General features: G+C 34.5%; 1 protein-coding gene across 2 annotated transcripts in view; it reads left to right on the top strand.

Annotated features, from left to right (window-relative positions):
• Positions 1-13,853, top strand: part of LOC124777523 — a 202,934-nt gene that overhangs the window by 168,764 nt on the left and 20,317 nt on the right. The window contains exon 5 of one of the 2 annotated variants that reach the window (XR_007015744.1): positions 12,318-12,409. The exons of the other annotated variant lie outside the window; for it this stretch is intronic. The gene's annotated coding sequence lies outside the window, so the exon portion shown is untranslated. The remainder of the gene's footprint in view (positions 1-12,317; positions 12,410-13,853) is intronic. 2 annotated transcript variants of the gene reach the window in all.

Genomic DNA, 13,853 nt, shown 5'->3' with positions numbered 1-13,853 from the left:
CTCGAGTTTTTGATGGCCAGCTCCGCCATCGTCGTCAGAAGTATTTCACTCCTGACGACGATGGTGGAGCTAGCCATCGAAAACTCGGCTTGAAAACCGAGAAGATTTATCCATCTTTTTTTACCTTCAATGGCGAGTCTCCAGTAGGGGTTACTCTCCCACAATCACTATATTCACGGCTCTAGCTCTCAGACTGAGCTTTATTAGCCTTTCATTAACTGCTTCCATGAGGTTACATATTTTGACCACCTTTTGCTCTTGCCGCACTGTTTTTGCCCACTCCGCTAAAATAACGCACGAACTCCACAATCAGTACCTTTCCTTTTTATTTTGGAAAGTACAGCTCCACCAGTGTCATGCTTTCTTATACCCATCAGAATTTCATGTTGTTTATTACGGATGCCCCGACAGTCCATATACCAAAATGCGAAGTCCATTTTCTTTTCCGTTGCCATATTACATTATAACCATACAAAAATAAAGGCTATTACTGGGTGTTTTAGCTGGCTGTCTTTTTATGTAGATGGAGAGCTGACCCATCGCACAGCCGTCAACCTGATGTACCAGAATTTGTCATCAGGATTTTCTTCCGCTAGGAATATTGGCTTCATCAAGCCTGATTTCTTCCTACCTTTTATGAAGAAGATGGGAAAAGAATAACAAAGGATACCAAAGAAACTATGAGTTACTTAATTCACCCACTGGCTCTTGCAGTTAATGAAAAGAAGGAGAATGACAGGTCGTTGTAGTACACACTTCGTTAAATTTACAAGTATTACAAATACATCCAAGCAAATTTTACATTTGTCATTTGATAAATGTCAGACAACAGTAAAGCTTGCTTACAAAGCTACTTATCAGATGCTAGCGTCACTCGTGCAGGAAATTACGCCATTGCCTCCTATGTAGATGACTTTTGTGTGTCAGTTCCGATATTCATATCTCAAACAACTTTCACTCAGGAAACGATCATTAAACCCTTTTAATCCTAAGTTTTTGTATACTAGCCGATTTTCTGGACTGAGTTATTTTGGGACTGTTTGTGAAAGAAAACAAGCTGTTTGCTTTGCTATTTTCTCAAAAACTTATTTTATTGTGTTTAATTACTTGCCAAATATTACATGGAAGCGTAATTTGTGTTGTTGTGCTAAGGTTTCAACTGAGTAGTCGCAACAGCGCCAGAAACACCAATCAAAAGTATCTTAAATTTCTGTTCCCCTTTCTGCATACACTAAAATGTCTAAAATAAATTTAGTTTCAACAACGGACAATGTAAACAGTTTTCTTCCATGTATATGCCTTTTGCTTGGTGTGTACTGTTTGAAAAGAGGTTTACCTTTCCACAGCCTTACATACTCGTCAGTGCACAAATTCCAAAATGGATTTAGAATTTACTTGAAATTCACTATCAAAAAATTCGCAATATTCTTTATTTTGTAAACCTATTCACCCTTTCAGCGTTTCCCAAAAAGCCTGCGTCACTAAAATGTAGCATTCCAAGAACTGTCAGAAATCTGTCCCTGGGCATTACTTTTCTAAAGGAAGGTCTTTCAGTAATTGGAAATGTAGACCAATAGTCCTTCATTCAATTTCTTTTTACAGCATGCAGACTGCTAGAAATTGATATATCTTATCTGCACTTGTATGTGCCCTCTGTATTTCCCTGAAAGATCTTTAACATCGTTGGTTCACTACTTTGTAAAATCTATTAGTTTCACTGGTATTTCAGTCCATCAATTGTCTGTCAAATATAAGCTCAAAACATTCACTTTCACTAGCTTCCTCGCTTGGTTCACAATGAGGGCGTACTCTAGAATCATCATTAGAAAAAGCACAATTATAAGGTATAAACACGCCATGTGTCAGCCATCTATATTCATTATTTCTGACTTTTTCCTTCTTTCTCGCCTGTGATGGGCCCAGTTCGTGAATAATTTCAATGTCACTTGATGAATCTTCTCTTTCTCATGATAATACATTGCAGTCTCCACTTCTTCGAAATCACCAGCAGATTCCGCAGCCCAGTCTTCATTTAGCAGTATTTCTCTAATTACATCATTGCTCAAACCTTTCGAATTCGTCATTATCAGCACACATGAAAACGCATATGCAAGTAACGAATTTAGTGCCCATAGGATGTATGTATACTACGCCTCCTGAAAATGCTAGTAAATCCAGATGTTTGCAGCAGATTTCAGCACCATTCAGTCACAGAAGGCAGCAATCTTACCGAGACGATGGCCTATACACATGAAAGAAAAGCGAAAAGTACCTGTACGATCGTGGCCTGGCGTGACAATATGGTCTCTGCCGTACTGGTACGGTTACTGTCTGCAAAGGGTTAGTGTTGATAACGCCATTGTATATGCTGCCTGCCTTTCCATTAAGCATGTGATGTGACTATAATTTTCTGTCGGAAAATTTCTAAATTAGCATGACTGTCTATTTTCTGGCTTTCGTGTGGTACATGTAGGATATTTGTCATTTTCATCACTGTTAACAGTGTGTTCAGTTTCAAGCAGATGGACTGTCCTTGCCATGCTAATTTATTCCAGTATGTGGCGAAATCTAAAGACTAAATTATCACAATAAATCGCTCAAATTTTAACGGTATATTCTCTAGATATATTCTCTATATATATATATGGTATATTCTCTATATCTAGAAGAGCTATCTCCCTTTTTTCAAAAATCTTTATGTACACTTTGTTGAAGACAAGCCATCACATGTGTTAGTACCACTATAGAATTCAGTGTATTCTTCATTTATGCCAATTATTACTGTGCAAAGTAAACTATTCCAATCCTCCCCTTTTTACATGTTTAAAAAAACTGTAGCCAGATACCCTTATAATATCATTTCTTGAGTCTAAACTCTATGCTGAGAGGAGCATTTTCCAGGGCATGTTTTAGCATGTAATCAGAATTTAAACAACAAGGAAGAACTTACGCTGTGTTACTTGATTTATTTAGCATCTATAGTGATAGTTAATTTTCTGAGCAAAAACTAATGTTTACGTCGACCTGTTCGAAAATATTAACTACCTCTGAATGAGAGATTGGCAATAAATTTTGGACTATGGTCTATATCTTTTTGTTGCAGACAGTGGTGCAAAGAAGTTGTTAGTATTATCAATACATTCCACAATTGTATGATAACAGAAGTATATTTCGTATCATGTGTAATTTGTTTCGTAGCAGTTATTTTATTTGTAAATCTGCTGAAGGAAATAGTAATTATTCTTCTGAAATCTTTAAAAGAATCATAATTTTATGAAGTTATTTGGTGGTTCAAGATTTCATAATTAATATGAAAGTTGATTATTTTTTTCGATTATTTTGAAAACAACGAAAATAAAGTGAGGTATATCGGATTCTGTAGAATTTTAATATTTAATAATATCTAATTCAAAATTTCTTTTTCTCATGAATCTGCAAATTCAGTTGTTTGAAGTCTGAAGAAAGAAATTGGAATTTTTGGATTTTTAAGTCTCTCTTGTTCTAATTGAAATAAAATAAATGTAAATGTCATGTGACTAGGGCCTCCCACTGGGTAGACCATTGGCTGGGGGCAAGTCTTTCGATTTGACGCGACTTTGGCGACTTGGGCGCTGATGGAGATGAAATGATGATGATAATACTGATTAGCACAACACAAAACCCAGACCCTGAGCGGAGAAAATCTCTGCCCAGCCAGGAATCAAACCCAGGCCCTTATGATTGACTTTCTGTCATGCTGACCACTCAGATACCAGGGCAGACCAATTCAAGTGAATGTTTGGGTTCCTACTTACCAGCAGGAACACGAATTTCCATACCTTACCTTCTTTTGGAAGTGCATAATTATCATTTTCTGTTGTTCACTGAAGAACTGAATCTTCTTGATCTTTTCTCAAACACCAAGTAAAAATTGTAATTTCATCACCTTCAAACATAATTTCTTTAGGTCTTTAAATAATCCACCAAATAATTCTAATGGGTAAGAAACTTCATTTTGTTTAGTTTAAATTTTTCCATTGCCAACAATATGTCCTTCCATACTTCATTCATTCAAAAGAGAACATGGTAATTGAATATGAGTTGAAGATCAAATAAAAGAATGTTTGATTCTAGATAAAATATTAATTCCTTTCTTAAATGTAATAACTTTCAACAATAATGTAACATATTTGTCAATAAGTTTAACATGTGATTTACATGGTAGGCAGAAAAATTAGTTCAATCTGTATGAATAACATCAGAAGTCATATAAAATTGTGAAAAATTAGTATGAATCCAAATATCACATATATTACTATTTATTTCTGTTTCCTTGTTAGGAAGATTTAAATATTTTTTGGCAGGAAAGGAGAAAAATTGATAACTTCCGATTTGATCCAGGAGTTTTAAGAAAAAAATTATTAATTCATTACTAAAACAACTGTTACATAAGCATAATTAAAGTCAATTAAGATCTCATATTTTTTGCTTATTACTAAATTTTGAATAGTATCAAAAATTAGAAATTTTTTAGGATGACTTGGTTCATAAATTATTGGAACACCAAATTCAATATTTGGTTGAAATGAAAGAATAATATTAATTTCCCTATAGAAATGATTATGTTTAACAAACATTTCATCAGCCAAATTGAAAATTTACATTAATTAATTTAAATGTAATGATTTTTAGAACAACGTTAGCAACAGTTTTTTTATTAGGTTCAATAGTTTGAATATTAAATCCTAAAATACTTGCAATATTATTTTCTTTTATATCTCTGTATAATTTTTAACTCTTTCGATAAAAATTCTATTTAAAACTTTATTTTCTCTAATTGGTTCTTTTGAATGAATAAATTTTTCTACATTTTTTAAACTACGTTGACCAACATGAATTTCTATTGTTGATCTATCTCAGTAAAGATTATTATTTTTCGATGTAATATTTGGAGTTAAAAAAGTTAAATAAAAAGCAACTAGTGAAACATATTTATAAGTCGCTCTTATTGGGATAACTACTCTTTTTCACAATAGAAGAATTATCGCTCAGTTGAAATAATCTACTCATTTATATTGTAAAAATTTATGTAAATAAATGACAGATTGAGACCAAGAATAAGAATTCCAGAAAATAAATTAAAAAACAAACATGGTACACTTTTACCAAATTCTATTCGATTTGCAATCATAAAACCAAAGATTGCTTTTTCCCCAATGATTACAAAAACTTGTTTGTTATTAAATACAAATTCATTGTTTTTCAGATCCACAAGCGACTTCATTAACATATAAAAATTATTATATTTTTAATTCTAATAAATATTTTCCCTTTAAATGGAAAGAGAAAATAAAATGAATTGTCCAATTTGCAATCAAGAAAAAGAAATTCATACAGAAATTAAAATAACAAAACATGTTGTAAAGTTTGTAAAACAAAGAGACAATGAGAACTTCTTCATAACAGGCATATTATTACATTTATTTGTGAAAGATTTCGAGAGGAAGTTAAAAATTCAGTTAAAAGTATTCACGACTGTTATCACTCAAAAGATGACATTTTTCTATATCGTTTTCTTTTGTCAGTTAAACATTTTTATAATCATGACTGTAATTTCATTTTTCACAACTAATTTCTTAATTCCTTTAGATATTCCCCCTTTTTTCACCAACTTTATATGCATACATTTTGGATCTTAGAATAATGAGTTCTAACATAATTTTTCCACAATTTTGAACGTTCATTTTTCCTAAGACTTTCTTATTTACTTGTGGCAGTACATAAATATTATATTTAGGATAATCACTTGTATCAAATTCGTAAATTATTGATTTTATATCTTTGCAAAAAATCTTTACTTCTTATATCAAAAATGAAAGAATTACTATATATATAACATGAATCAATATTTTCATAACACTTTGCTTTCATAACACTATAATTAAGATAACGCATTTTTATTTTCGAAATAACTAAAATACTCACTCCAATAGAAATTGGTTTATTGAATACTATTATAATTTTCTTCATAGGACTAACGCAACATTTCTGGAAAGTACAGTGGAATATTCATAATTTTTGAAATATAATTTATAGATATTCTTGGATTTGTTACAATTTTAATACTTTGTGTAGTTCTAATATTTTCCATTGTTTTCCCATCGCTGAATAACTCATTAACTTGTAGGATTTTTTCAAATTCGTTAGCTGCCTTTTCTCTCATTTCTGTAATAAAATCAATGTCTTTCTTCTACCAATCTCATTGTTCAGGTTATAAGATTCTACTTTCTTTAATTTTTCTTTAATTTTAGTCCTAGACATTGAATGCGAACATTTTTAGGTTAGGCTTTACCATGACTGTTACTGACATTAAATGATACAACAAGTTTACTGTTACCAGTCACCGTTTTATTTTTTCCACGACGCGTTTCGAAGGTTGAAACCTCCATCATCAGGTGGATTAACATTAGTTAGTATTACATATGTGTGTATGTTGTGTTACAATATTTGGAGGAACTTGTGGCACTGCCTAGTGGAGAAACAAGACACTATTTCAGAATATGGTTTTGGATAACGTTTGACAAAAAAAAATTAAACTGATATTTAATGGTAAACTTTAATACGTAAACTAGAGTACCTCCAGTGGTCACAGGTTCCTTTTCCGGTCGTAACACTTCACATGTATACTGCCACATTTGTAAACAAATATGGCGTCTGGAATCAGCTGGGTGCAAGGTTCGTGCAGCAGAAGAGAAGACATAATCGCAAAGTGCAAAGAATATACATTGTAACAACATTATTACAGAATAATCGTTTAAACCATTTGGAGGTGTTTGTTTTGAGGTGTCAAATATATGTGTGTGTACTTCAGGTGGTATATAAATCCAATTTTGAAAGGTTAAAACAGCTAAACATTCGTACTCGTTTATGCAATCAGGTGAAATGTTAAAATGGCTTAAACTTCATACTTGCTAATAACAATTAGGTAAAATGTTTTAGGCTTGAATTACAATAATCATATTGGCTACAGCAGTAAAATCATACATAGATGACACTCTTTGAAGAAAGAGAGAGAGAGAGAGAGAGAGAGAGAGAGAGAGAGAGGAAGGAGTGATTATATGAGAGCAAACATTTACATGGCAAGGAGTCCTAAGATTACATGTTGCATATATTAGCTGCCTAAAGGTTGGGGTAATACACTGGTTAATGTTATAAAATATGCAGATAGATATACATTTGTGCCAGTAGATGATGTACATACAGTTTAAGCTGACAGGGGGTACAAGCTGTTGGTGTGATGAATTATCTGTGAATGAGGTCAATCTCCTGTACTCTTGGCGGCTGTCAATATTTATGGTAAATATTGGGATATGTGCACGTGTGTGTGTGTGTGTGTGTGTGTGTGTGTGTGTGTGTGTGTGTGTGTGTGTGTGTACTTTAAGAGTGTAGGCAGTTGCTGAAAATAGAGATGATACTATTGCAAATATTATCATTTTTTACATCGAATATAGGTAATACTGGAACCTTAAAATACAGACAAAGATCACATTTATAAGATTTAATGCATGTATCTCCAAAATTTTCGAAAAGTCTGCTAAAATTCAAACATTAGATTTATCATATAATTTTGTGTGTTCATCTAAATTTTTAAAACTGAATTTTTTCCAAACCGTTTCTGCTCTTTCACATTCTACATCAGAAGTATTATCTCTGTTAAGTTTTGAATAAAAATATTCTTTTTTAGAGAATTTAGTTTCTTGTAATTTTTCTTCAGGATCCATATATTTGTAGGGATAAATGCCTGCTTTTATTACTGAATCTAATCATTCACCTTCAAAATATTTTACTATTTCTCTAAATTGTTCTATTGTAAGATTAGAAGATAATTTATCAGTACCTGAAGCCATAAATTTAAACATATCGACAAATCTTAATGTTATCCATCTTCAACATGTTTACTAAAAGAAATATATCCTTGTTCATTATGGGGAAATGTATGAGTATCTTTATTATCTATTGTTAATTCATTGACAAACATATGAACATTGTAATTTGTTAAATTATGTATATAATCTGGTATAATTCAGTATTTTGGTAATTAAGATTGCAATCTTCAAGTGCAACTCGTTGATATTTTCCTGTGGAATAGTAATGATCTCTTATTTTCTTTTCACCTAAAGTAAGTTCTTCTTCATAAAGATGTCAAGTCTCTGCTTTTTATAGTCGATTTCATTAAAATATTTCATTCATTTATTCTAGCAATTTCTCTTGATTCTTCTTTTAACATTTAAACCACTTTTTTGCTCCATCAGGGTGTATATGTGGACAAGGAAAAAAAATTCCTAGATTTTTCCTGGATTTTCCGGTTAAAAATACAGTTTCTCTCAGGTGAAAATACACTTTTTCCGTGTTAAGTCGCAGTATGCTTTTATTCAGCACTGCAAAACTCATCAATCCTTTGAATGGTAATGGTTTTATGTACCGGAGTAGAATGTCCCGGCACTTTAGAAAACGTAATTCAGGGGGGAAAAACACGTTTTGAAAGACCTTTGATGTGCAGCAACGTGTACACTGCATATTTTCGTATTACGAATGTATAAATTCGAATTCCACCAAACACTGCATGTCACTTTCCAAAGCATTGAAATCGAGATTGTGATGCGCTTTTGTAAGCCAGTCATAGCACATGTCACATGATCCCGCCAGCTGATGACAGCATAGGACACGTGATGTACTCATCGAATAACAAGATAACTCTTAAGTAGTGTGAATACACAAATAAGAAAAGTTAATAGTTTACGTTAATATACATAGCACTCACCTATAGTATTGGTCTCGAAGATTAATAAGCTGGAAGAGAAGTGAAGCTTCCACATATAATGTTGATCTTTCTTGTGCTTGTTACACTTTAAGATACATCACACAAATGTGCAAGGAAAATTTTTAATAACGACGCAAATGTATGATCTTCTGGGCTGGAAATTCTTCTAAATGGTCACCCTCGAAGAGTTGATTTTTAAAAGCGAGTCAAACGCTTTGTGATTTAAGAAATTCATCATACATTCTCGCACATAGCTCATCTTACGTAAAAGGAAATCTCCTTTGAATGTAACGGTTTTCAAACCACCATTCGCAATATTTTCCCACGATGTGTTAGAAATAGGTTCGTTTCAGTAGTTTCCAGAGAGCGCCAGATAACAGGCATCACTATGCTTGCGCATCTACGATGATGCAGGAGACCCATGTGCTCGTGCGTGTAAAACATTAAAAGATCTTACATTATGTCATAAAACAAACAAGACATCAGAGGATACTCCAAGAACATCGTAATTTCGTGAACCACACTAAAACGAATAATGCGGCTTAAAATGCACATTCGTATGCAAATTTTCTTGGAGTACCAGTACTGTATTATCTCATGTTTGATTCTTTATTATGACATAATGCCATACGTGCACTTGAAATGCAGCGAACAGTTGAAACTAGCCAATAGTGTGAAATTAAACACTTCGTTTCAAATAAATTGACTACCTCAACAGAAGAGATTAACAAAAGGCAAATCTCTTTAGCAAACCAGCCAAAATAACTTCATTGTTCTGTAAGGCGATTAATGTTTGACTGTCAGAAAGGTGGAAATAAAATCTAAAACTAATAACATATTTTAGCCTTCCGTAATTACGCAAACATATTTCAATTCATTTGATAAAATCCGTTTTGTTATCATTTCATGTGAGAGCAATAAACGAAGAGGAAACAACAAAATTATTAAACATAAACACAGGTGACGTGGAGACGACACACCTCTCCACCGCAACTCCGACTGCTCTGTGCATCAGCCCCAGATTTACTGTATTTCCGAACCAGGGAAATATTAAGTAGTGGCGCTCAGCCACACTTCTGTAACCAGAATCGGGAGAAGGTACTACTCATACGCGACTCAACTGCGCATGCGCAAGAGCCCGCCCGCAACTGCTCAAACGAATCTAATTTAAACAGTTGTCACGTCATGGTCATCGGAGGCAATTTGTTGTTACAAAGCATTGGATAGTCCTCCTAAAGCCTATGACACACTTTACTGTTGGCAGACGCTTGTATGAGCACTGTTTTGTTGTTGTATAGGGCGCATTTCGTTTGCAACTTAAGTTTTATTTTCTTTCTTTTTTTTCTCCTGTTAATGTTTTGTTGCTGCAGTATTAATCTGCAGTAGCGGGATACAGTAATATCCTTTGTTAGAGTATTGGTTCTTACCAGTTAAAATCACAAAAATTTAACTGAAAACTAAAACAATGAAAAATTCCCAGAATTCTAAACAATTCCCGGGTTTTTCCCGGTTTTCTCCCGGATGAAAAAATTCACAGGTTTTTCCCCGATGTCCCAGTTGTCCTGGGTCATATACACCCTGTGCGTCTATACTCGTGTAAGTAACAGGATTTTTATAATTTCAATTAGAATATTTAACATAATAACTGAATTAAATTGCTGAATGTTTTTGATATTTGTTAATATCAGATTTTTCAGGATTTGGTTTACAAGTTTGAATATCTTTTAATAAACATTTTAAATGTACATAAATCAAAAAACGAACGAATTTAAAGATTTTTTACTGATGTTGTTAGTGTTATTAATTGTCTTTTTCCAAGTTTAGAATAATTTTGTATTTTTTTCGTTTTACAGATTTGATGTGGTTCTTTTAAAGATTTTTTTATTCAATTCATCATCATTATCATTGTTGTTAATATTGTCAAAGGATTTACAGCAAGATCGATTAATTTTTGTTTATTAAGTTTGGAATAACTATTCAAATTACCTGTTTTAGCAATTGGTCATAGTTTTTTTAAAGTTTTATATTTTAGTTCCTTCTTCTTCATTTCTTTATTCATTTCTTTCGTATTAAAACAATCAATACATTCCCAAAGATCTCCTCTAGCTACATTTGAATAACCATTTCCTTTATAATAATTCTCTGAATCTCTATAACGCAATCCATTGTGTATTGCATATTGTGTATTGAACCAGTTACCTAGAAACGACGGAGAGGCTTTGTCCCACTGTAGCCCTCAGTGGTTCACAATTCCATAACAAGCCACAGCAGTCCACCCACTCTACCACCGCCCCACACCAAACCCAGTGTACCCCCCCCCCCATCCCTGGGAATGTCTCATACCAGATGAGTGTAAGCCCTAATGTTTGCATGGTAGAGTAATTATGGTGTGTGTATACATGGAGACAGTGTTTGTACAGAAAACGCCGACATAGTGTAACTAAGGTGGTATAAGGAGAACTAGCCCGCATTCGCTGAGGCACATGGAAAACCATGTTAACGACAATCCACAGGCTGACCGGCACACCAGACTTCGACACTAATCCACTGGGCAGATCCATGCCGGGAACCGGCATGCCTTCCTGCTTGGGAAGCAGTGCATTAGACTGCGCAGCTAGCCAGGCAGGCATAGCTCTATCCATACTGTCCTTTACTATAATTTCTAAGTTCTTAGACAATTCAACTTTGTTTGGAATTTCTTTCTGTTTTATTTATGTAGAATGAATTTTTATTTTGATTTTTATTTAAACGTTTTCAGTTAAAATGTACCTCTGAGATTTTTGGTTTGATGGTTCTTATTTATGAAGAATAAAGTTTATTAGATTTGAAAATTTTTAAATGAGAAAAGAGAAATTCCTTTTTTCAATATAGGCAAATGAGATTTTTTTGGTTGGGGAAATTAGACATTTGTATAGTATGCAAATATACAGAATACATAAATCTTGTCCAATGTCAGGATGCAGTCTTCTCACTGAGCAACAGAGACTTGCAAGATGAGCATTACTAAGACAAGCAGGAAAATAAATAACACAGATAAACAATTTGAATGGAAGACCTGATTATGACTGCAATGCAAAATGAAATGGAAATGGGCAGGAGATGTAGCCAGGAGAAAAGATGATAGAGGGACCAAATAAATTACTTGCTGGATTCCAAGAGAAGAACTTATAAATTATAGTAAAGGACAGTATGGATAGAGCTATGCCTGCCTGGCTAGCTGCGCAGTCTAATGCACTGCTTCCCAATCAGCAAGGAGCTCATGAACTTTTTGAAAGGTTAGAAGAGATGGCAACCTCTTTATAGGGAGCCGTCTGCCGTAGAAACGTATTACTTTTCACTGTTACCTCTTGCCTCGCTCCACACAGCAGTAAGCTCGATTAGGTGGTACTGAAAATTACTGATTGAGAACTTAGATATGAAGCTCTTTTAAACTCTGCACAAACAGATATGTGCTGATATTATCTTTAGTAATCGTAAGATCAGTAAATATGACTGTGTGAACGAAAACATGTTGCAGGTGATGCAGCCAAAACACATTTCGGCTAGTGAAACATCATTCAAGGACTTCTTGCTGCAAAACGACCCACCGGGCAGAGTCTGTAACAGAAGGTGTGTGTGTTTCTATCCCATTTCTCAACCATGATCGACAGTAGACGAATTTCTCATAACGCCATGTCCAAACGAATTTCCCCTTGCGTAGACATCAGGCAGCTGGGAAATTTATAGCCGGTTCAGAGCTTTAATAATTCACAACACACAGGGTTTAATGCCTTTAATATCGAAACTATGTCTATGGAGCGAAGCCTGCGATAAGTAAATGAGCACATCAGCCTTTTATCGGTTATAAGATATGATCCGAACTCTCCAGCCACTGTGGGAGGTTAACAACACTGTCACAAACTGCTGACCGTTTTATCTAAAGTAGATGTGGGAGAAGGAACCATTGTACTTGTAGATGTAATTTGACATACTGTGTGAGTACATTAAGAAATTAAACTAATAGTGAAACATTTAGAACGTGTCTCTGAGAACGCGAACTTGTGTATTCGGCGTTAACACTACTGTCGCTAACCCGCAGATATGTACTTCTCGTAACTGTAGCGTTACACTCCAAGAGCAACGTTTTTATTACTTTAGTTGTTACTGTAATTATTCTACATAAAATAATATTAAATACATATAATTTTTCCAGCTTAAAAACAGTAAAGACACACCAACAGTGGATGGTGGAGAATTGGAGAATCATACAGAGGGAAGACAAAAACACGACCAAAAACACTACATATTATCATGCCTGATACGGTGTAGGAAATCCGTCGGCATTCAAAACAGCTTCTAGTCGTCTGGAAATGGACTAATAGAGGTTCTATAAAGGTTTTCATGGGACTGCAGAATAGTGGCAACTTCAGGTAACGATGATGGAGGTGGATGGTGATCAAGCAACCACGTCTCCGAAATAGACGACAAAGTCTCAATAATACTGAGATCTAGCGATTATAGTGCCATGGCAGATTCTACAATTCATCCTCGTGAAAACAAAACCATTTCTGGACGATGCGAGTTGTGTGAACATTGGCCCTGTCGTCATGAAACAATGCATCATTATTGTTTAAAAAGCATTTTATCTCGGAAAGGACGTGATCAATCAAAATGGCCGCATAATATTCGTCAGTAATGCGTCCGTGCAGAGTAACCATGGTGTCCATGGATTACCACTATATGGCTGCCCAAATCATCACCGAACCCCCATCTTGTTTCACTTTTGTAACGTAGAGTGATCGTGACAAACTGCTGTTGAAGTAGAGAGTATAGAAAGGGTGTAGGGGAACATGGAAAACAGCGCAGTCGTTGTCGTAATGCGGCAACGGAGCGATTTATCTGCCTTCCAAAACGGCATGCCCACTGGCTTTCTGGACACGGGTGGAAGCTTTCCCGAAACGGCTACCTTTGTGAACTGTTCACATGCAGTCATGGTTTAAGTATGTTGTGCATGGTAAATGGTGTTACGCAAAAACCGACGCCGGGGCAATTGTGGTGCACCATGGGCCATAGA

The sequence above is a fragment of the Schistocerca piceifrons genome, chromosome 2 (assembly GCF_021461385.2).
Source record: "Schistocerca piceifrons isolate TAMUIC-IGC-003096 chromosome 2, iqSchPice1.1, whole genome shotgun sequence".
NCBI classification, from domain to species: Eukaryota; Metazoa; Arthropoda; class Insecta; order Orthoptera; family Acrididae; genus Schistocerca; species Schistocerca piceifrons.
The sequence above is the reverse complement of the archived record's forward strand: the minus strand, read 5'-3'. Positions and strand labels throughout refer to the sequence as shown.